General features: G+C 34.1%; 1 protein-coding gene and 2 long non-coding RNA genes across 10 annotated transcripts in view; 1 reads left to right on the top strand and 2 right to left on the bottom strand.

The window, feature by feature from the left end:
* The window catches only part of LOC311432388, a 73541-nt gene extending 53415 nt beyond the window's left edge, over positions 1-20126 (bottom strand). The window contains exon 1 of the long non-coding RNA XR_014690034.1: positions 19867-20126. This is a non-coding gene — a long non-coding RNA (uncharacterized lncRNA). The remainder of the gene's footprint in view (positions 1-19866) is intronic.
* The window catches only part of PCDH9 (protocadherin 9), a 748214-nt gene that overhangs the window by 398768 nt on the left and 324420 nt on the right, over positions 1-25026 (top strand). The gene's annotated exons all lie outside the window — the stretch shown is intronic.
* LOC311432391 lies at positions 8693-9727 on the bottom strand. Its single transcript, XR_014690035.1, has 2 exons — positions 9338-9727; positions 8693-8895 (listed from the first exon to the last, which is right to left on the bottom strand). It is a non-coding gene; the product is annotated as an uncharacterized lncRNA (long non-coding RNA).

Here is a 25026-nt window from a genome sequence, read left to right as displayed (position 1 = left end):
GGAAAGACTGTAAATACTGTTTTGACAATGGACTAACAGTGGTCTGATAGGTTTTGGAACTGATAACTTAGTGATTTTTAGCACTGTTTAATGTTTTTTACTCCTTTTGCTGATGTCAGCATTTTTCCTAGTGAAATAATATTCTGTATTAGTGTTGCATGTCTGTTTTTATTTGGTTTAAGACAGCTATTCTAGAGATTTAAATCAAGATGTGAAATTGCATCATCATTGCATGCAAGTTTATAAGTGATTAGTAAATAATGTAAGTACCTATTTAATTCAGTTAATTGACACAGGTATAAAGTTGCACAACTGCAGAAGCTGGAAAAACTCAAGCACTCTAAATGTGGTAGGTATTTATTTTTGTATAGAGTCTGAACAGCAAGAAAGCAGATAGAGGAGACTTTTCAAGACACAGAGGAAAACTGTCCCAAGTGGCCAAGTGATCACAGAAAACAAACCCGCTACAAAAATGAGATTATGTGAAAGCATGGAGTGACACCTCAGTAGGTGGAAAGATAAAAGATTATCAGAAAATATCACAGAATCACAGAATTTCTAGGTTGGAAGAGACCTCAAGATCATCGAGTCCAACCTCTGACCTAACACTAACCAGTCCTCCACTAAACCATATCACTAAACTCTACATCTAAACGTCTTTTAAAGACCTCCAGGGATGGTGACTCCACCACTTCCCTGGGCAGCCCATTCCAATGCCTCACAACCCTTTCAGTAAAGAAGTTCTTCCTAATATCCAACCTAAAACTCCCCTGACACAACTTTAGCCCGTTCCCCCTCGTCCTGTCACCAGGCATGTGGGAAAATAGACCAACCCCCACCTCACTACAGCCTCCTTTAATGTACTTATAAAGAGCGATAAGGTCACTCCTAAGCCTCCTTTTCTCCAGGCTGACAAATCCAGACTGATATAATTTGGACCAAGTCATGGAGTTTTAGTTTGTTGTTTTAAGAAATCATATTCCTAGCCTTAAGGCTTAATTTTACAAATCAGAATGATTCCTTTAATGTTTTTATAGGGTACAAAGTTTTATCCTTTGAATTGAATAGTCATATATCTTATATAAATTAAAATAATTTCTCCAACTTGCAGAAAAGATTGGCCTATTAATAGTGTCCTTTTCAACATACAGTATTATATTCTGTCAGTACTTAAGCAGGACATAGTTCTTTTTTTATCCTGAATCCCACTTGTACTTCTAAACTGAGGATGCAGTTATCAGCATTAATTTTGTTACAGAAATCTTGCCAGATCTTTCTCATTGCCTAATGATTATCTGTGCTGTAGCTTATATTCTATAGGTTTCCCAGAATTCAATGTTCTTTAACCTTATTGAGTGTTTTATTTTCACACTCAGCAGACTCTGAATATTCATTTTTTATACCACAGAATTGGATTTTTAGAGGCATCCTTTTTATTTTCTCTCTCTTTTATTTTATTTTATTTTATTTTATTTTATTTTATTTTATTTTATTTTATTTTATTTATTTATTTATTTTTTCTGGGGGTTGTGTGGGAAGGGCTTTTTTAAAGGGATGGAAAGACAAGCAGCCTTTTTTGGACACTGGTCTTTTTGCAGAACTCCACTTCATCCTTTTGGATTTTATCATAGGAAGGATGGGAAGTCTCTCTAAACAATTTGCAATCCATAATCTTTATATTTACTTTGCCTTTTTTTTTTTTCTTTTATAAAATAAAATAAAAATAACATAAAATCTGCCTCTCTTTTCAGCTAATAGTATTTTTGAAACAGTAAGGAAATTATGCTTCCACAAAGACATTTGTCCTATTTCACGTCATCCCTACCTTGCTAGTATTGACAGTCAGACTAATCGATTATTGAGTTAAATGACTATGTCTAATCCCTGAATAATTCTGTTTAAGTTTTATACAACATATGTATATAATATATGTAATATATATATAAAATATATAAAAAAGCATGCTGATGGAAAAAGAAAATCTGATAGCCTACAGAAACAAATGTTGATATATTCATTATGCATAAATGCTGAAATTAATATTGAGCTAATTAAGACATATATGGTAGTGTCTGTTCAATGGAATAAAGAGTGAATACAAATTAGTTCATTTAGTAGTATATGGGGAATCAGAAGAGACTAGACATGAAGAAAAATTGTAAATAGGATACAAAATCTTTTCTGGAGATGATCAGGAACTAAGGCAGAGGACTTAAAGTATTTGAAACAATGGGAGAAAAGAATGTTAGGAACTTCCATTATTTTTAAAGAAACAAATTCATGAGCCCAAATAGAAGTCGAGTGCTGAAAGAATTTGAGTACTGGGTGATATAACATTAAAAGTTTTTCTGGGAAAATAAAACCCATTAAGAAAAAAAAAAAAAAAGTTTGAAACTGTAATGAGTGATATCACAGTACCATTTCTTATAGTTCAATTTGCCGGATATAGGTTTCTTAATGTTCTCTCAAGGGAGGAACTGTCTAGGGCAGGAAGAGTAACTGGAGTAAACTTTGAACATTCTTATTCTGTTGTATACATTTTGAGGAGTTTAATAAGAGTTAAGAATAGCTAAAATTAATCAATGTAGTGTGCTAGTGAAAGCTGAGTGAATCAAAATAAAAGTCAGGCCTTTGGTACAGTATTGTATCAAAGTATACAGTATTGTTATGGCATGCTTACCAGTATAAAGTTAGCAGTAGCTTTACTGTACAGCAGTGTTCACCTTTCTACTGACTGATCTTTATGAACCATATTGTGTTTTTTGTTATGTATGAGATTCAGAATTATGCCTCAGGAAAGTTAAAAATACAGAAAAAATCAAAGGTGTGCTTTTTGTAATTTATATGGATATTGTCTCTGTAATAAAATCTCTTGTACTACTTTCTTCCTGAAAGTGAGAAGTAACTTTACTCCATCAAAATATTATAAAATATTATCCATGATTGAAGTAGAATATACATTCATAATTACAGAAATCAACAGTCACTTGTAATACATTTATCATTAGTATTTGGCAATACACTCACAGGTATTAAAGCCCCTCCAAAACTTTTTCTTAATCCCAAATCAACTGAAGGTGAGAATGACAGTGAGCTTCTGCACCCCACATACCAAATTTAAACTATTTTCTGAACATTTTGAGACAACTCAATGCCTTTGCTATATCACTCTGGAAGATATTTTTTGTTGTTTTTTTTAGAGGCCAAGGATACTTACTGAGACATTTCTGTCCTTTACAGCAGTGCACTTGAAAATTATAAGTGCAGTTTCTTGTCTGCATCAAAAATATTAGAGATTTTTTCCTATACACCAGTTGTGATCTTGGACACAAACTGTCAGGATTACAAGTCTACTAAATAATGTAAAGAAAAAAAAAAGAATATATATAAACATGAAAATCATTGATGATTCAGACTACAGAGAATTCCTGAAATAAAAACAACTTTTGCTTCTATAAGACACAAATCCATCTAGTGCAATTACAGTATCTTATTCTTTTCAGTTGTTGAGATGATAGTTTTGGTGATGTAAGTGAGGAATTGATTCTTCTTAATCAATGAAGTACTTTCATCAAGGGTGCTCTGTGGTAGGGATTATGTAGTTTTATATTGAAAACAAGAAGTTATTTTATTATTATTATTTTTAATATTGACATAGCAGCCCTTTGTCCTAATTTTAACAATGCTCTGCTGTTGTAATTTCTTTTACTTTACAGCTTTATGAACACTCCAGATAAGTTACAATATTTAGTTTAAATCTGGAAGCAAGACGAAAACACAGTAACAGAGATGTCTTCTCACAGTTCTCTTACTCAAGACTTAGAATTCTAATCTCTTTGTTTTTGTAGAATGAGCCCACATACAGTATTTGTCCTTCTCAGCCTCAAACTGACAGTTCATCTATAAGATCTGAGGCTTTTCCATCCTAAAGTATATCTTAAAATAGCTTGACTGCTTATCATTGCAAAATAAACAAAATTGAGTCCTGGAAGTGAATGGAAGTTGGCATGAACCTACCAGCTGTTGACAGAGCAGGATTAGGTGGTTGACTTCTTTTAAAAGAGATCTGTTCTTCTCATCACACCTGTTTTCAATTTTCAGGTTATATTCCTGATAGATTACATTTCTGAGTTTGGTACATAGATGTCTCAAAAGCATGGAAAATAAAATCTCTATTACATATTTCATATGTTTTATTATTGTCTTTTACCAGCGAACAAAATTTCCTAATACGAAAAAAGCTATCTACCTCTACCTAACTAGTTTGATTTTATTTTGTGTTTGCTTTTTTTTGTTGTTGTTGTTTGTTTCACTGAGTGTTTAGTTGTGTCCCACAATAATTTATTGTGGGACTAGAGAATACTGGGAAGTTTTCAGCTCTTGTATTTGATGAAAGTGAATTGTGTAAGCCTTGTATTCTATGTAATTTAAATAGGTACTCCATTTAAAACGTACTGATTTCCTTTGCCGAAGTAGTTGGCTTCCACATCATTTTAGGATCAAAGAAGTACGGAAAATAGAAATGTAGCTTTTTAAAAGCTATTAGGAGATTTATTATTGAGGTCATAAAACAAAAACAAAAACAAAACAAAAAAAACAGAAATGTGTTTATTCCAGAGACAAAGGACAAACTGGATAATGCTGATGCCTCTACTGCTATGTATTTGAGAAGTTCTTTCACAACAGTTTTTAGGAAAACACACTACTTTGGACTCAAAATAGCTTAAAAAAGAGGAGGTCATTTGAGATAGCATGGTGAATAGTGTTTTAAGGGGGATTTAAAACAAAACCAACAAACAAATAAACTAAAAATCCAACCCATACAAATAAGTAATTATTAAATTTCCTGATTAAGAAGTGTATAAAAGCTTCTCTTCCATTGTATTTTTCCCCTTGCATCTTCCTCATAATGATATTTAAAGCCTCATTATGTTTCTAAAATGAAAGACTTTGTCTTAAGATGTGTCAGCATGATACAATTTCCCTTTGAAGTTCTGAGGAGAGTCTTCTCATTACATTGTGTGACAATTTCTTAATGAGAAGATGTTGGTGGAGTAGAAGCTCAACGATTTTCTGTATGACTGGCAAGGGTTTCCTTTGAGTTAAAAAGGCTGTGAAAGCTATAATGTTCATATTGATCCAGACACTATCTATAGCTGTCTTTATTACATGTGCTTATTTTGCCATCATTTATTTATGACTAAATTACTTGGTGGAATCTCAAAGACCAAAAAGGGATTTTTCTGGTTATTAAAGGAAAAAAAAAAAAAAAGCAAAAGAAAAAAAAGATAAAAAAAAAAAAAAGAAAAAAAGGAAGAGGGCTCATTTTAAATGTTAAAAACTTGTCAATTTAAGAGAAAACTCAAAGGAGAAAAAAGAGCAGATCATATGACATGACAAATAAAATATGACCAGAAAAGAAAAGAAAAGAAAAGAGAAGAGAAGAGAAGAGAAGAGAAGAGAAGAGAAGAGAAGAGAAGAGAAGAGAAGAGAAAAGAAAAGAAAAGAAAAGAAAAGAAAAGAAAAGAAAAGAAAAGAAAAGAAAAGAAAAGAAAAGAAAAGAAAAGAAAAGAAAAGAAAAGAAAAGAAAAGAAAAGAAAAGAAAAGAAAAGTAAAAGACCTGCCTTAGTATAATGCATGTAATGCACAGTTAACAGTAAGTTTACTTAGGAACAGTTTATAAAACTTCAAATTGTTCATATGTGTTGTGGAACAAAGTCTTATGACCATTACATTATTTATACATCAGTTTGAAAAGCAAATAAATAAAGGGACTCATGCTTTTTTCTTGCTTCTGAAAAGACAAATATAATCTCCTGCTATCAAAAACCCTGTATCATTTATGAAGTAGATTCCAGCCTGTTTTGTATTAAACCCGATTGTTTAATATATTTTATTCACAATCCAGAGACATATGAATGAAAACAACTAATAAGTTATTCATTGTTTCTTTGGAAAGATTCAGTTTTGCATAAAAAAAAAAATAAAAATCATTCAGAACTAAACATTTTCCATTTTTCCATATACCCTTGTGGTAACTCTCATGAAGATAGTAGAAAGCTGTAGATTGTAGAAATAGGGTGTATCATGATGGGCAGATTTTGACATTAGCACTTGACACAGAATGAACAAATATGAATTTCCCCTTCTGCAAAATCATTCTATAGTCAGATGTGTTGAAGTGCTCTAACTGAGCAGCCTTTCTGTGTATTTCTGTTACTGCCAGTCACAATCTGCCTGTTTGCCATCAGATTCCTCTCTGCTCTATGAAGTTGTTTACACTTGTGCAAAGTGGCTGAAGTAGTCTCAGGAGCAGATCTACTCATATGAATTGTCACAGTCCTATTGACTTCACAGGAACTATGATAATAGTTGCTGTCTTACTTGACTGCTGTCTTCTTTGAGTGGATAATCTGACTTAGCAGTGATTTACATTGCCTTTGCAAGAGTCTAAATGATTACTCAAGGTAAAAGACCACAGAGGATCAAGTCTTTCATACAATTCACTTCTTAAGAAGACTACTTTCAAGAATCAAGATTGACTTTTTTTTTTTTTTTTTAACATACGTGTCAGAATTTAATAAGTAAAAAACAAAACAAAACTTTTAATTGCAAATGTTTTCCAATTATTATTTTTTTTTCCAGGCTACTGTTGTATAAACAATTTTTCTCATAGTCACATATGATTAAAAACTGCAATAAATAGGAGGAAAATTTTCACAGTGTAGTATCTTTTCCAAAATATACAGTTTTTTCCTCCATTACATGAGGCTTCAATTTGTATTAATTAAAGCTACTTCCTGGGTGGTCAAAGATGCAAGGTGAAAATTTTGTTAGGATGTTTTACACTATATCTAAACACCCTGGTGTTTTATTGCTCATTTTCACATTTTCACTGCAGTTCCTCATTGCTTTGGTGGACTGTGAAATTATTCTTTACTGCTATGAAATGAGATAATATGCTGTAGTCTGTTCAATGGGAGATCGTTTTCTGAGTTCTGATTTAAAAGTTCAGTGTTCATGCTGTTTATATTTAAAAATAGTTTTGTTTCTACTCTGCAACAGAATTAATGAATAGATGTCATCCATTCACCACTTACGCCACTCTTTGCATTCCCTCTAGAGTTAAACTGGTTGAAGTAATGAATGAATTTAACCTGCAGTCTCAAAATCTACCCATTAACCAGAATATCCCCTCAAAGAAAAGAAAAGAAAAGAAAAGAAAAGAAAAGAAAAGAAAAGAAAAGAAAAGAAAAGAAAAGAAAAGAAAAGAAAAGAAAAGAAAAGAAAAGAAAAGAAAAGAAAAGAAAAGAAAAGAAAAGAAAAGAAAAGAAAAGAAAAGAAAAGAGAAAAGGAAAGGAAAGGAAAGGAAAGGAAAGGAAAGGAAAGGAAAGGAAAGGAAAGGAAAGGAAAGGAAAGGAAAGGAAAGGAAAGGAAAGGAAAGGAAAGGAAAGGAAAGGAAAGGAAAGGAAAGGAAAGGAAAGGAAAGGAAAGGAAAGGAAAGGAAAGGAAAGGAAAGGAAAGGAAAGGAAAGGAAAGGAAAGGAAAGGAAAGGAAAGAAAAAACAGCTTGTTTTAGTGTTTGTAGTGATGCCTGTAGCCTAACAATTTTCTGCAAAGATTGGCTTTTAAAATCCTGGTAAACCTTCCAAACTTTGTGTTGGTGCTTAGTCTGTGTTTTTTTTCTTTTGGAGGGCTGTGGAACTAGTTTTGTGATGGGGTTTAAATCAAAGTTATTAAAGATAAAGAAGACATAGTTAAAGCAAGGAAATTTACATTTTATACATTACAATATACATTACAAAGCTGACTGCATTAGCTTCCCTTTGGCAAAGAGAAGATGCTATTTTTCCAGAAATTGGTTGCCTCTGATTAACTTGAAAAGGAATTATCTCAATCTGCTCAGTTGTCTAATTGTTGCCAAATTGTAAACTGGAAATGTAGCTCCTCCTATGGTTGGTGGAAAGAAATTGACATCAAGTGATTAATATCCTGCAAAAATAGGTGCGTCTTAGAGTAGTGAGAATTTTTGGAGGAAGTCTTTGTAAAAAAGAAGCCTCTAAACAGACTTAGATGACTAATATTAGATCAGTAAGCCTGAAATACTTCCTTGGCAATATATTTATACATCTCTTGCTGCTTATATAGTGTCTCATACTTAAGATATTTATCATGAGTTAAATAGGTATGGGAATTCAGTATTATTTTGCAGATGGATTACAGGATTTAAGAATGTGTTTAAGAATGTCTAATGGAGAAAACGTTAAGTATTTTTCTTTCCTTTCTAATCTATCTCTAAGAAGTTCTCCACCATGTTCAGAGGTAATTTTGGTATCTCTTTCCTTGTGTTTCCCTGTTGCTGTTGTATCTGTACCTCTGACCTCTGGAAATCATATTCTTACATTGGGAATATCTGTTTTCTGATTTGTTTGATCGCAGAAGTCTCTTCAGATCTTTCATATCAGTTTTGCCTATTAGAAAGCATAACTAATGGATTCTAGTACCTTCGTCATATAGAACTTGCATACTGCTGTCACAAAAACATTTAACACTATAGAAAGCATTCATAGCTTTCACTGAGGAAAATTTGAAAAAATACAGGTTTAATGATGAAGAAAATACTTGAGACACAAACTCCATAAAGGTAATATCCTGTTGCATACTGATTATTAATTAAAAGCAACACAAGCTTATGTTGTTTTATGTGTTTATTAGGCTACCTCCTGTAGCTGGTAAAAAGAAACAGCTTTTGGGTACACAGGTCTCACCTTGTTTCTATTATGTACAGTACTCATACAGCTGATTTGTGAACAATGGAAGTACGATACTTAAGCCTTCTGGAATTAATTTCATGTTCAGTCATCTGCTTTCACACAGGTTTAGGTGTATTTTATTGCTAAAAATAAAGCAAAGCAAAAAAAAAATAATTACTGATTGTAAAATATACTGATAGTATTTGGCAAAAGTGGGATGTACAAGAAAATTAAAGACACTGCCAAAGGGGTAAACCACGTCTCATTTTACAATTACTATAGCACAATATGAGTCATACACCTTTATTTAATTTCCTTGTTGTGGTGGATTAGCCCTCGCTAGGGGACAAACTCCTGCCCAGCCACTCACTCACTCCTCTTCCTCTGTGCAACAGAATAAGAAAATAAGCTGATAAAGCTCTGGTTCAGGAAAAAGACTGGAAGATTGCTCACCAGCATCTGTCACAGGGACTTGAGGAAAATAAATAAATAAATAAAGTATTGGCAATTAAAATAGATTCAGTTATTAAGAAACAAAGATAAATTTTAATACAACACCCTACCTCCCCCATTTCCCATGCTCACCTTCACTCCTTTGCTGCTGTTTCCTCAAACCTCACTCTCAAAAGCGATGGGGAATGGATGATGCAGTAAGTCTGCAACAGTTCCTCTCTGCCACTCCTTCCCCTTCTCACTTCTCCTTTATTCCAGCATGAACTCCTTCCCATGGCCTATAGGCCTTCAGGATAAATCTGCTCCACCATAGTCTCCTCCACCAGCTGCAAAGGAATCTCTGCTCCAGTGCATGGAGCAGCTCTTCCACTCCTTCTCTGACTTTGCTGTACACAGGGCTGTTTCTCGCACTTTTTCCCCTCAATGCTCAAACTGCCACGCAGTGTTTTGCTCTTTCCTAAATAGGCTTTCCCTGAAGTGAGCCCTGTGGTGGGGCCGTTGGAGCCAGCTGAAACCAGCTGTGTCTGGCATGGGGCAGCCCCGGCCTCTTCTCACAGATGAGCCCTGCAGAACCCCACTGCCAGCATCTGGATACCTGTACCAGATATGTCTGCAATAAAAATCCTGCTGTGCATAACTACCTTAATTATTCAGAAAGTTTTGAAAGAACCTTTCTGTGAGACTTCCTCGAAGTAACAAATGGACCTTTCCTGGCATGAACAAAGGCTTTAGAGTGATGTTGAAATAAAGCCAGTGTACATTTTGTAATGTATTTACAGCATGAATTTAGAATTCAGTCCTGTTGAATTGTCAGGCTAAAAAATCACCCTTTCACCAGAAAGATGTGAGTTTAGATTTTCTTTTTTTTCTGTTTTAGATAGTTTTTTCTGTGTATGCAGTGAATGAAAGCCTCTGATCCCTGTAAGTCATTTTTCACTCCATTGCTAAAAGAAATGTTGAAGTAATTGCAGTTTTTGTAATAGTCAATGAGTATTTTTAATTGCCAAGTTTTGTGTCTGCTCTGTAGAGCCATATATTAACCAGCACATTGACTGGCATTCATACTGCCTGATCATTTATTTAGAAAGTTATAGAATTCCTCAGTCTCATTTAAACACAGTAAAACTGCCCCCAACATCCCTCTCCAATAACAGCTAAGAGATAGAGGGAGAAAGAGAGGGATAGAGACAGAAAGAGAGGGAGAGGGAGCAGTAGTTCTGACTGTATAAATAAGGAAAATTACATAATTTACATTTGCTAACCTGACTGGGATTTAACACTTAATTGCAACCCTCTTAACTATTGTCTTTTACAGAAGAATAATGGTTTGAACAGTGCATGGGGTTTTGTTAGTGTATTGCGGGGGGGGGAGGGGGCGGGGAGGGGGGGGAAGAAGTTTTTCTTATTTAGACTTTGTGCTGTTAAACAGATATTTATGAATCTAATAGTCAAAGAAGAAGCCATTCTCTGCCATGCATCTTAAAAACAAGAGAAAAGAAATCTCCTTGTCTTGTCTTTTTCCATGCTTCTGGAAGCAAGCCTAGCAAAATTATATATTTTTAAGGGAGGTGACTCATGTGCGCAGTTAACATTTATAATGGTACATCTTAAAAATACAAGTCTTTTCCAGACTGACTTGGTCAAGATTATGATACAGTTAATAACATGATTAGAGCTGGTATTAACATCATTGGTGGCACATCTTAGAAAGGGTTTAATCATTGATGGTATAAGAAACCTTTGTCTAAATCTTAAAATATCTCCCTGTTGCAAGACTATGTAATTAAGGCAGTGACCAGACAGTCCTTGCAAAGGATAAGTAGTATTTAAATGTAGATTATTCCCCTAGTTTTGTGATTTTTTTTCTTCATAGTTTGTGCAAGTTATTTCAGATGGACAGCCAGATGGATTGAAAAAACAATAGAGGAAGACATGGAAAACAATCGAGGCATTTTACCTTTCCTAGCTAACCTTTCTAAAATCATGCCTGATCTTATGAAACAAAATGAAAAGTGTTCTCTTCTAATAATATTGAGAAAACATTTCCCTTAGTATACAAGCAGTAGTGACTGACTTATATAACATTGTGCATAGAAGAATTCTCTGTGGGATGCTTTTATTTCTTCCTACAAGTAGCTACCGTGTTATCTCCTGAGTAACTATAACAGTTAAGTAATCCACACACATGCATAGAGTTTTTAGAAGCTATGAACTTGTCCACTCACAGAACAGAAAGAGGACACCTGGGGCTCAAATCCTAGTATGATATATCCTGTATGAGGTATTTCACTGAGACAGCTAAGACACAAGCACAGGTGTTTCAGGTTTCAGCGGTCAGTGTGACTGGGGACTGAATTGACTTATCAGAATACTTACCTGTCATTACAGACCATCGAGGAAGCCTAGGAGGACCAACCTGGCTCCTTTTAAGGCCGCAGATATATGTTTTCTATTCCAGCATTTTTGTTTGTTTGTTTATTTGTTTTTGCTTCTGTTACCAATAACAGGAATTGAATGAACTATGTTTTTTTTTCTTTTTATTTTTTTTCCCCTAACCGTCTGATACTGTAAACATAATAACAAAAGTAACAGTATCTATATTTGAGCTATCTCAAGAATAGCCTGAGCTATATCTCTAAAATCTCTTTCTTTCTTATATCTCTAAAACAGACTTGTATCTCTAAAACAGACTTCGGAAAACTGGATAATGCTTCAATTTTTATTATTATAAGTGGAGTTTTTTTCCATTTATGCTTGTAATGCAACATTACTAATTTTTAGATTGTAAAATAAATATATCCTGGATTTCATTGCTTAAGATCAGAATATGAGACCCAAGTTACTAAAGGTCAGGAAATACATAATGCATAGCAGCCCATGAAAGGATAGTAGGTTTGGAGGGGAGTTTTTCATTTCCCAGTACATTTCCCAATACATTTTCCCAGTTTTGTAGGAAAACCTGACTCACTTGCCAAGTGAATACTATGTTGCACATCTACTCTGGCAATGATTTAAAGCAAGAAAGGTATTAACCCCAGAAAGAACCAAGCAAATGCTCTCTACATTGAGAAAACATTATTTCAAACTAAAGGTGAGCTGAGGCCAACATTTTTTTTTTTTTAAATTGTATGCCAGCCTTTTTTTTTTTTTTTTTTTTTTCTTCTTCTTGGGATTGGAACCCCAGATTACAGAATCACACAGAATCATCTAGGTTGGAAGAGACCTCAAAATCATCAAGTCCAACCTCTGACCTAACACTAACCAGTCCTCCACTAAACCATATCACTAAACTCTACATCTAAACGTCTTTTAAAGACCTCCAGGGATGGTGACTCCACCACTTCCCTGGGCAGCCCATTCCAATGCCTCACAACCCTTTCAGTAAAGAAGTTCTTCCTCATATCCAACCTAAACCTCCCCTGACACAACTTTAGCCCGTTCCCCCTCATCCTGTCACCAGGCATGTGGGAGAATAGACCAATCCACAACTCGCTACAGTCTCTTTTAAGGTACCTGTAGAGAGCAATAGGGTCACACCTGAGCCTCCTTTTCTCCAGGCTGAACAATTCCAGCTCCCTCAGCCACTCTTCGTAGGATTTGTAAAACTAACTTTTAGACTGAAACCATCCAGCATTTACTCTAGCTAATCAGCATGATAAGATTTTCTTGAATTACTTTACTAATAATCTAAAAACAATCCAATCACTTTTGGAAGATGAACATGGAATAGGAATGAAAAGTAAGACTGAGAACTAAGCAGGAGCAGACCAGTCTGAAGTTAAAATTAGTTCTGGATTTCCATTTAGGACAGCTGAAGTTTTATTTCTGCCTTAATACTTCAGAACTATAATTGTTTAAACAATAAAATTCCAATTCATGACTGAAGGTTTTTACCATTGCTCATGTTCTGTAACCCGTGAAGGAGATTATAAAGAAAAAAATAGTTGTTTCATGAGCTGGAAAGGAATCGTGAAAACTGGGAGCTAAGAAATAGGTATAAAGATAAAATAAAGCTGTTGCTTTGTTAGTTTGGATCAAATCTCACACATATCTAGCTGTTCACAAGCAGAGGTTAAGAGCCTATTCCAACTTGTGAAATAATCAATAACAACAAATATTGCAGTCAACTTTCTGTAATAACTTCAGACATTTCAAACCAGAAGCACACATAAGAGGACTCTAAAGATTCTTAAAGACATTGCAAGTAAAGTAGTGTTCTTTTGATAAAAATTAATTATAGTTTTGATTTGTGTGTATGTCCAGGTTTCCATAATTATTGAGAGTGAAAGGGACTTGTGTACTTCATTTGAATAGACATTTATTTCAGACATTTATTTGAAATAACACATTTATTTGAAATAACAATTCTAGATAAACCAGTACTATGTGTTAACATTATCAGTATACACATATCAGTACTATGTGTATTAATAACTGAGGCTTTTTCACTTGAGAAATCTAAGAAGCAGAAAATTTCCCCACAATCGTATTTAGTTTTTAGGGAAATTCTGCAAGTCCTTATTGTCTTTTTATGATTCGTCTCCTTTGAGTTCTTTTGCCAGGTATGCTGTACTGAGGATTTTTATTTATTTATTTACTTCAGATAGATTAGTCTTACATTTTTACTTCTTGTTTTAATATACACACATATATATATATATAGTGCTGAAAGTATGTGAATGCCTGCTTCCTAGTAGGCATTCTAGAAAATGACAGCACTTCAAATACCACATAGCTTTGTTATTTTAATGTGTAATAACCTGAACTGGTACACAATATAACCTTAATTCAAGAGTAAGTGTGACTTTTCAGTTTGTTTGTTTACTAGTTTGGTTTATTCTAATAACTGCATAGAAGATTGTACAGAGGAGGTCTGGCGACTTAGCTTGCTTGAGAAGTGAGCAGAGTTAAAATTCTAGTGTGTGACAAGTATTTTGGTGTTGACTTCCTTCAAAGATGAAAATTATCTGTGCTTTCAATTGTCCTTCATTTTCTCGTTGCTGTTGTGGAACTGTAATTGTGTTCTGTGAGCCCTGAACTTCATCCTCTCCTATACAGCAGCATTGCCTTTTATGTATAAAGGTGATGTATTTGTAAATAAATAAATAAATAAATAATAATAATAATATTAATAAACACATGCCAAAAGTATTTTTAGTAAGGCCTTTCAGTAAGTATAACCAAATGCATTATATATTATTGTTTCTCTCTGTCTTCTGTTACTGAATTCCTCTGTGTTAAGGCAGACATTTATATAAATATATATGACATAATTATTCACACATATATGTAAATATATAAAGTAATTTTTGTATACTTATACAAATGTATGTACAATATACTTATACTCTCACAGCAACAATAATTGTTAATCAACTATTATTTCTGTACACTAAAACTGTCCTTAAAACTTACATTGTTATTAAAACTGGATGGTATAAGTAACACCCCAGTGAGTAAAATGAGTTCTTTTTAATTGGAGGAATAAAAGAAATAGCTTACTGGAAGCACTCCATGAATTTGGAAGCACTTAAAGTGTTTTTCTATTTTGTGGAATTTCTATCCACTGAAAATAATATCTGAAACATATTTTCCACTGATGTTTTTTAGTACATTACACTTACATGGATATATAAGGGTATATGTGTGTGAATGTGTGTATTCATATCTGTAAATATCTGTTCTCTTTATGAACTAATTTTTAGGGCAGTGGGAAAAAATGTAGAGATTCTATGAACATTTTTATAGAACGCTCAAACCCTGGGAGTGCCACAGTTCAGTGCCCTGAGAGTCCCAAGTAAGGTGTGGAGTTTTGTTTATTTGTCTTTTGTTTGTTTGTTTTGGTTTTATATTTCTGTATGTGTTTAATACTGGATGGTGGCATGGCCAACACAAGAAATAAGAATTTACAAATGGAAAAGATGAAGTGTATCACTCACGCCCCTCCTGCTGCCATTTACTGAACATGTTCTGATGTTTTGTGCCAGGCAATGAAGTTCTTTCACTATTCTTGCAAGGTTGTTCCAGTAACAAATTAATGCCAGTGATTAATTTCTTAGTATGATTTTTCTTTCATAATCTTTACCTGTACTTACAGAAATGTTTCATGTTGCATTTCTGTAATAATTTCTCTAGCTCTTTGGTTTTAGTTGTTTTAAATTCTATGTAGTTTATATATCTCTATCCTACTGGCATATCTGTTGCTGTTCTCTGAACTTCCTTTCAATAAAAGGATGGTGAACTGGTATTACTGAGGATATTACTGAGCTATAGTCACAGTAAAATAGAATAGAAAAGAGAGCATTTCCTTTTTATTCCATGGTGCTTTTGCTACTGGACTGTAAGCTTGCCTTGGAAAACATATGGCCAGTTTGCCTCTGTTGGAAAGCATTTCTCAACATCACTGCTATTTTTTTTTTTTTTTTTTTTTTTTAATTTCTGTTAAAGGTCAGTGTTTAGATTTATTTTAATCCAGCTGTAGTTATCAACCAGATCTGTTATCTCCCATATTTTTAGCTTTCTTTGTAGTATTTTTTTTTTTAATTACAATAAGGTAATCTGTGATTTTTGTTCCCTTTTTACAAGTACACTACAAAATGTTATAAATCCCTGCCCTGTTTCTGACAGAGAGTGTATCTATCTATTATCACCCAAAGTTGTCTTTTTCTTGGACTGTACTTTTTTTTTTATTCAAGTGATACCAAAATATATTTCACTTCCAAATTTAATTGTTTTCAGGCATTCCCACATAGGACATTTCTTGTCCCACCTTCTGGTTTCCTCTCTCTTTATAAGCATTCTAGCAGCTTTCACATCCTAAGAGGGCCACCTGCTACTGTGACTCATTTAAAATGTCTCTGCACAGTCTGAGATGAGACATAATAAATATGTCCAGGCCATGGGGGATCACAAAGGAACTATGAGACAGTATTGGTCAGCATGATGGGCAGTGGTCTCAGCATGACAGCAACCTAACCTTATGCTCCATTATTCCTCTGTGTAAATGCTCAGCAAATGTCACAATCCTGTATGTATGCTGTAAGCAGTTTGTGGCAGGTACCACATGCTGTTGTAGGTCTGCACATAACCACTGAAGTGTTAGTTTTGACAACTAATATTGATTTCCCTGCCACCAAAAAAATAAACCAAACCAAAACCAACCAACCAACCAAACAAACAAACAAAATCTGAACAGTTGCTGAAGACTCTTTAGCAGAAAATCTAAATACTTATTTTGTATGCTTTCTGTAAGTTAGACTAGAGATTTTTTCTTTGAAGAGAATGAAAATTCCTCTCACCCCTGTAGTTGTTGAATATGAATTCATTCAGTCATACTTCTAGCTCCAAGCATCCAAGTAAGCTAACCTACTTAAATATTTCTTCTATATGTTCAACGCTTTTTTGGATTTTTTTTTTTTCATTTCCTTAGTAATATTTTCTCTTTCATGATAATACATATAACCCATTAAATATACAAATTTAATGACTTTAATCTCATAGGTAGTTGAAGAGGATATAAATAAGCAGTGGATATAGTTTTATGCCCTTTAAAGGTGAAGGGCATGGCACCCATCTTTGCAGATGGAGATGTGTCTATTTCACACCAAGAGTGAAATTTTGTACATGGCAAAAAATGCATTCTTGTCATGTTGTCTTTTTTTGTTTGTTTGTTTGTTTGTTTAGAAACAAGGTCAGACAATCTTCAGAGTAAAGCTAACGCAGTGAATCTGATATCCTTATGTAACCCTCCCCCCCTCAAAATAAAATCAAAGCATAACCATTGTTTAATAATAATGATTAAAAAAAAAAAGGCACAATGGGAAAAAGTACTGAGAAAAACTGTATGCTGATGTACAAGAAAACAATTTTTATTCCTTTAATAAAATACATTAAATAAGGAATATTTCCTTATGTTTTAGACTTGCCTTTTTATATGGTTTGCTTGGGGTCCGATATATGTATTCTATTTATTGTAGTATATTTATTCTGAAGTATTGAAAGGTTCCTTTCCAAGTGCTCTTGTCATTAGAAACAACTTTAAGGAACAAAAATCTGAAATGAAGAAACATGATATGTTTCTTATATGTTTTCATGTTCATATTCAATCAGCCATGAATTTACAATATGTAGGCCACACAACAAAGTCATTGCTATTGAAAGGAGTAGGTTCAAAACACTTCATACTTCCTCATATCAATGTCCAGAGAATAAGGGTTGAAAATAGACATTAAATGTAGTCTTAGTTGCACCATGGAATAGCATGCATCATCAATTTTGTGAAATGTGTATTCTATATTCCTGTAGAAATTTCGGGTTATTTAACATCTTATGCCCTTTTGCTCCAGCCAGTGGTAAAAAGGCCATATTATCAGAAAGACATTTTTCCTAGTTTTGCTACTTCATTTAATATTGGTTAGGAAAGGAAAGAAACAGTGTGGGGATTTTGTTTGTTTGCAACTTCAGCTTGTCTGGAAACTACTAGGTGAGTGGCATGTAGTAAAGGTCCCATGTAGCAAAAAAACAGTGGAGGAAAAAGACCCAAAGCTATTTTACATGCTAAGAGTTTGTGACTGAGGTACTGTTAAAGAGCAGTTGTATCATTTGCAACCAGAATTTCTTAGAAGGCTTTTGTCACCAATCTATTGCTTCGGAGTAAGCTTTCTTTTCATGAAAAGGCATAGAAGTTGTCAAATTCTATAATCAACCAACTCATCCAGCCTTATGGCAAAATTAAAACCCCCTGGGGATTTTCTTATGGCTAAAATCTTCTGTCTCACTTTTGATCACATCCCAGAATGTACTGTGACCTCTTAAGTTGTGATGAGACTACTTCTACTTTGTTGCTTTGTGGAATTATAATTGACTCCTCAACCCAACCACCATAAATTTAGTTGGGGGCAAGTTTCAGTCTACAAGCTTAGTTTCACTGAAGCATGTGGAGTTGAAGCATGGTTTCACTACAGCAGGCAGATGTCAGAGTTTTAGCTGCAAGGCAGAGTTTTCTGTGTTCAGGAGATTGCATCCTTTCCACTCGGATTTGGTGCCCAAAGCATAATGCTAAATTAGTTTGCTATCCCTAGGGTATCTGCCGTTTTAACTACATTTTTTGTTATTCCGTTCCTGTGTATGCATATATTCTTTGATACATACAATCATTCATGTGTGTATACCCACATGTATAAATTCCCACACAAGAAGCACTCTTTACTCTCTTTCTTGTTTCCTGAAGTTTCATTGCCAATATAAGTACTTAAAGATATCATGTTCATATTACTGATCAAATAAAGTTTCAAATAGTTCAAATATTTGTTCATTAAAAAATACTTTCACTGTATTTGCTTTCCATGAACATTGAATCTCTTTGGTTTTCTGTGCTTACACTGTTTGACTCTTGTTTGACTCTCAAATAAACACCTCTGAAAAAAGACAAGGAGAATGCAATTTGAAAAGGGCAAGGCATATAAGCTGAGTATAGCCAGTGTCAAAATACTAAACACCTGCTCTTGTGCTCATCAGTCTGAGACTATATTTTCTTTTGTGATCCTCAGAGATGTCCAGCATATAGCCTTTAGAGAAATCTGCCTCAGACTTAGCTAGGTATTTATATTTCGATGCCTTTAAGAATTATTTTTTTATTTATTTTTTTTTATTTTTCCCCCATAGATGAGCACAGAGAGTAACTGAGAAAACTGCCCTGAGAGAAAGTAAGAAAAAGTGTGAGATAGTGACTTCTGTTTCTTGGTAGCTGTTCATCCTTGTGTAATTGTAGTGTTTCTTGAAGAGGTTGTGTGAAATGATTCCCTGCAGATGATCTAATTGAAGCAATTAAGGTGGGTTTATTATTGTTGTTTACTTTACTGGACCCACAGTCTTCCTATTGTATTCTCAGATTGAAGCAAATTGTAGTTAAGAAGAGTGATGGCCATTTCTTCTTTACAGCTGTGGAAAGAATTAAGTAGTTTCAAAGCTAAGCTGATTATCATGTGGGTGAGTCAGGGGTTAATTTACAATTTGAAGGTCATCAAATTTATTAGCTGCCTTTGATTAAATTTTTGTTGATGGTCAGTTTTTGCCTTGATGGCCTCTTTGTTTTATTAATTAAAAACAGCACTGATAGAAGATTTACTGAAGCCCAGAAAAAAGAACAGGGAAAACTTCAAGGAGCATATTAGCATGTAAAAGTGAGGGACTCATCTCCAAGGTGACAAATTCCATGAAATTTCATAGTTTTAACAAAAGTCAAAGATAACTAAGTCCATGCTGGTTAGAGAAGCAATGTATCAGGGATGTAGTACAGGCCCATAGCCCTTATAGTCTTTTGTTATGACAGCTATCAGGCATATTTGGTGGGTATCTGAAGGTCTGCTTTTTATTTGCTAAGAATGTGCTTGTGAACTGTGAAGAGAGTTCTTGTTGTAATACACTTCTTTTTCTTTCTTATTCTTTGAAGCCGAGCTTTGAGTTATAAAATGTAAATGCAGTTCATAGACTCTGATGATTCCTCTCAATTTACCAGCTTTTGGCTAACAATCTTTCCAGCAGATTATGGTGTTTCTCAGATTGCCACGCCTTTTTGATTTAGGCTGTCTCTTCACAGAAATCACAAGTGAGAAGTTAATAATGTCAATAAGACTTAGTAGGAAAAAGAGAGTCTAACATACCTTGCTCAGTCCTTTTGTCAAAGCCAGGAGCTTAGGCTGTCACTTGAAATTTTTGGGAAGATTATGTCTAATACACGCATGTAATAGTTAAGTGGAGTCTTCAGACTAATAGATCTAATACTTTTTAGGCCATTGAGTTGTTATAGAGGTCTTTCAGTATGTAGTAGGCTCCAATGTACTCTAATCAGTCTTTTTAATCTAAAAATGCTATTGAAAACAGTCTATTTATAGTTCCTTAAGCTAACCACAGAACTGCTTGGCCTGTGAATAACCAAGAACTGCTATTCAAATACTGACTACAAAATAAGACACATCTGTATTCAGGGTCATGTTTTTCAGAGGCTGTATTTTTTCAGGGCCATGTTTTCAATTGAAAAACTGGGGGGGGGGAAAAAAGTAGTACAGATCTTTTGCTGTGTAGAACAAGTCTTGTTTTCTTGATTGTGCTTAGCATTAGCTAGGGCATTTTTTTTCAAAGTTTTTTGAAAGAAATTGTCAACATCCTATCTGCAGTTAGTTACATAAATGTAAATTATGAATAGCTAGGCTGCTATCAGAAGAATTATTCTATATTAACAGTTTTCAGTAAAGTGATGGAATTTAGCATCTAACTGGATTTTGTTATGGTTGTTATTCTTTATTTACTTATTTATTTATTTTTGTATTCTTAACACCCTTCAAGCTACAAGAGAAATTGCTACTCCAAAACAATTAAAATGGGCATATCTCATTAATGTTTTTAGTAAACCTTTGGAACATCAGTCCTCTTTCGATTCATCAGGGAAAAAAAGAAAATATTGAATTGGAATTGTCAGAAAAATCTGCAACTTTCTCTTTTAAATCATGAAAATATAAGCAGTTGGTCTCTTTTCTTAAATACTAGAACTTCATCTGTATTGCAGTTAAGGAAAAAATCAGGTTCAAATAATAATAATAAAAAAAGTACTGTAAAATGATCTTGCTTCTGTTGCTCTCTGAAACTGCAGGTGTGAACAGAGGGTAACATAGCTGTACTACTTTGCTCATTGTAAGAATTTGGAAACCAGACTGGCTGTAGCTGCTGCTGAAAGAGGTCTTTTGTGCACATCAGAGGGGGTGTGTGATGGATGTCAGGCTTCTCCTACTAGCCGTTTTCACTACCCTCACTCAGTGGTGGCAGTAAGACAGATCTGTTTTCCTCCTGGCTTTTCCTTACAGGTTTGCCCATGCCCCTTTTGTTACAATGAGTAAAATATTTGTCTGTCATGGGAAAGAAAAATCAAATTTCAACTAAAATCCTGAGAACTGCTGAGATTGCTCTAGTTAGATGCTACTGTTCAGCCAGTGTAGCTTGGGTAATATGTGCAAGCATGGCAATGTGTTTTTTTCTTGTGTTTTGCATATATTGCATAACCTGCTCTCAGTCATGCAGAAAGGAACACGAAAAGTACGATAAAGATCTGCACTGCAGATGAGAGCTTTGCAGCAGCATCAAGGAAGAGATTTTTACCTTAATTATATATATATTTTTTTGTGATTTCTAAAGAGCTATTGACTCCTTTTGGCATGCTTAGATTTTTATCTGCCAGACATCCATAAAGGAGAAAAGTGCTCTTCTAGGATGCAATGAATTTTGGTTGCTGTTTTGCTTATAGACTTTTTATGCTCATATTAGTTCTATTGAAATATATATTTTTTTTCTTTAAGAAATAAACCAGATTTTTTTTTCTTTGGTAATTCAGCTTAAGGTTCTTGCAAAATGCATAAAAATTGTTTTGTATATTATTATGAAAACACAACCTCAGCCTAAGTTGCAAACTTAAATTCATTTGAAGTAGTCAGTAAACCATGAATGTTCTGTGTGCATATATATACAAAATTGTAGGTAAATATTTTGAAGGTTACAGAAAAGCAGCATTAGAAAATGTCTCGTACTCATCATAGACATTTTGAGAATTGGGTTCTCTTTTACTGAAGTACAGGTGTGTGCTACAATGAAGGTTATAGCCACCTAGCAAAATTCTGATAGTTGTTTTATATATTTTTAAATAAAAATGGTGTCATGTTTATAAATTATTTTGTCAATAAGGAGGCTTTAAAAAAATAAATAATCTGTCAGGGAAAAATGAACATTCTTTTCAACAAGAAAGCTATGAACAAAATATTAAAAACTAAAAAATGTATAATAAATATTTTAAAGCATAATTTTAATGCTGTGGAATATTAAATGCTGTTCATCGCAAAACTCTGTTTAAAAAAAGACTCCATCAAAACAAACAAACTAACAAAACTAACAAAACTAACAAAAAAACTTACATTATCTAAATCTTGACTTGTAAAGAAATAGTAGGATACCTAACTTTGTCAAATCTGCTGTTACTTAATGTAATTGAGACAATGAGTTTTGATAAATGTTACAAATATAAAAGCAATTCTGTATGTATTAGTCGTTTAGATAAACCATTACCAAACATTCATAATGGTATTGGAATAGAGAAACTTACTCTTCTCTTCCGCAAAGCATACATGTAGTTCTAAAATCTTGATTTAATGTAGTCAATTCTGTTGGCTTTCAGCACTGGATCTGTGTTGTTCTAGCCAAACTCTATTTATTTAGGTTTCAGATTGCAGTCAGTTTTCAATTCAATTTTTCCTGTCATAGTGACTGATTGTATACTGCTTCTGTGTGCTGTTAATAGCTGTCATGTGCTGTGCAACCATTTCAACAGTAGTTGGTTTCCTCTCTTTCTATGTTTAGTATTTTCAGTTTGCAGGGCAATCAGAATTACTGAATAAAAAACAGTGTAGAATATGAAGATTTAATACTGTAAAAGAAACAGAAAAGAAATTGTATTGAAAATGAACTTTGAACAATGGAATTTAAACACTGTAGATAGTCTTTGTGATATTTTGATTGAAATGTTTGTTTTATGTGTCCTCTACACAAGTAAACTTCCCAAAAAAGTTGTAAATTTATTAAAATATTGCTGAAAATTTGACACCTTTACACTTTTCTTTTGTTCTTTTCTTACTAAATTTCCTTACCAACCAGTCAGACAACCAGTTGAGAGCCAATGACCATATCCATGCAAAGAAGTTGGTACCTGCCAGCCACAGTTCTAAGATCATTCTAATTCTATGATCAGTCAAATAGGTCAAACAAACTGCAGAAAAAGACAAGATAACTAGCTCAAGCTGAGACATGTTCTGGACATCTAAAGTGAAGTGTGATGAGTTATATCAAAGTCTTCAGATAATGTAGGTATATATGAAATATGAGAAATTTGTTTAAAAAAATAGTAATTATTAGATGCTCTTTATTGATCACACTGATTATCTGGAATTTTAAGGCTATTTGGAAGAACCAGTATGATATACAGTTAAAAATCCACAATCACTAGGAAGCATGCCATTTACCATGTAGTATAGTTTAGAAGTTATGCCATCAAATTTCAGGACACACCTTTCTAAATTCATCACTGGATAAATTCTATCCATATCCTTTATATCTCAAGATATTTACACTCAAGGTATTATTTGTGGGCAAAGAGTAATGACAGCTTATAAGTCAGTAAACCAAGAATTTCTTGTTGGTATAAATTAATACAGTCCTACTCCAAACTTATGCTTTTCTAACTGTCTGTGGGTGAGCTGTTCACAGCTGTGAAGTATGCAGTGCTAGCCTCTGCCCTGTGCTATACCTGCACTCCTGTGTGCCACATATCATGTCCCTACTTCTTAAGACCTCTGCTATTGTTTGAGACAGTAATTCTCTACACTACTTCATTATGCTAGTCATAAATCTCTCATTCCACATAGAATAATTGCTTGTTACTGCTATCTATGTGAAAGTATGCTTCTACCACACAAAGATTAAAAAAAAAAATAAATAAATTAGTAACAGATTTGCTATTGCTACCTGGCCAACTAAAGGAACTGCTGTTGCAACTAAACCAAGTAAAACAAAGCTGCAGATCCACAAAAGCTCAGACCGAATAGATGAGGTAAGACTCACTCTAGACACCTTAAAAATTTAGTACAGAGCATATAGCCTGTTATTTCCAAAGGTAATACTGCATTACAGGGTTACATAGTTACAACATGTTCATGGAAGGGATTAAGAAAAATGGTAGTAAATAATGGAAAGTAATGACTGGTGCATATCTGCCTGTGAAAGAAAACAGACATCCCATTCATCTGTTTGCATTACGGAAGTGTCTACATGCTACATTCCACCATATTGTACTGGGTCTGGCTGGGATGTTAACTTTCCGTGCAGCAGCCCATACAGTGCTGTGCTCTGCACTTGTAGCTAGAACAGCACTGGTACCACAACAATGTTGTGTATGCTGCTGAGCAGTGCTAACACAGCATCAGGACTCTCTCTAACCCTCCTAGGGTGTGCACAAAAAGTGAAAAAGTAACATCACCAGGGCAGCTGACCTAAACCAATCAAAGGGATATTCTGTACCATATGATGTCACACTCAGCAATAAAAGGTGGAAAAAGAAAGAAGAGGGAAGGGGTGGGCTCTCGTTGTGAAAACATCTGGCCTCCCTAATACCATCTATGTGCATTGAGGCCCTGCTTCAAAGACGTGGTCAAGCATCACTCATTTGTGAGAAGTAGAGAGTAATTTCTTCCCTCTGCACTTCCACGCAGCCTTTGCTTGTTTTGTTTTGTTGTGCTTTTTTTTTTTCTCCCCTTGTCTCCTCCCTTTCCCCCTTTTTTTCCCTTTAGTTAAGTTGTTTAATTAATAATAATCTTTCCTTAATAATTATTTTTCCCTTTAATTAAATGATCCTTGTCTCAACCCGTGAGTTGTTCTTTCCTTTATTTCTTCCCCACCTCTTCTAAGGAGGGGGAGTGAGAGAGTGGTTGTGATGCAGTTCAGCTGCCTAGCATGGTAAAACCACCACACATGTGCAGCATAGATTATTTTTATTTTTATATCTTCTCATATGTTACTATTTTTTGGCATAAGTATATACAATAATTTGTCAATAATGAAGGCTTCTAAGCCTCTCATGTTACAAAAAAAAAAAGCATAATCTATGAATGCAACAGTCTTACCAAGGAAAATGGATTTGCTGTTTTTGGCCACTAATAAGATTATGCTGTCAAAATTAGGCTGTTCAAGAAAAAGTTTTCTGTTTAAAAGCTTTATTGTTAGAGTTGCTA

The sequence above is a fragment of the Aythya ferina genome, assembly GCF_964211825.1.
Source record: "Aythya ferina genome assembly, chromosome: 1".
Taxonomy (NCBI): Eukaryota; Metazoa; Chordata; class Aves; order Anseriformes; family Anatidae; genus Aythya; species Aythya ferina.
The sequence above is the reverse complement of the archived record's forward strand: the minus strand, read 5'-3'. Positions and strand labels throughout refer to the sequence as shown.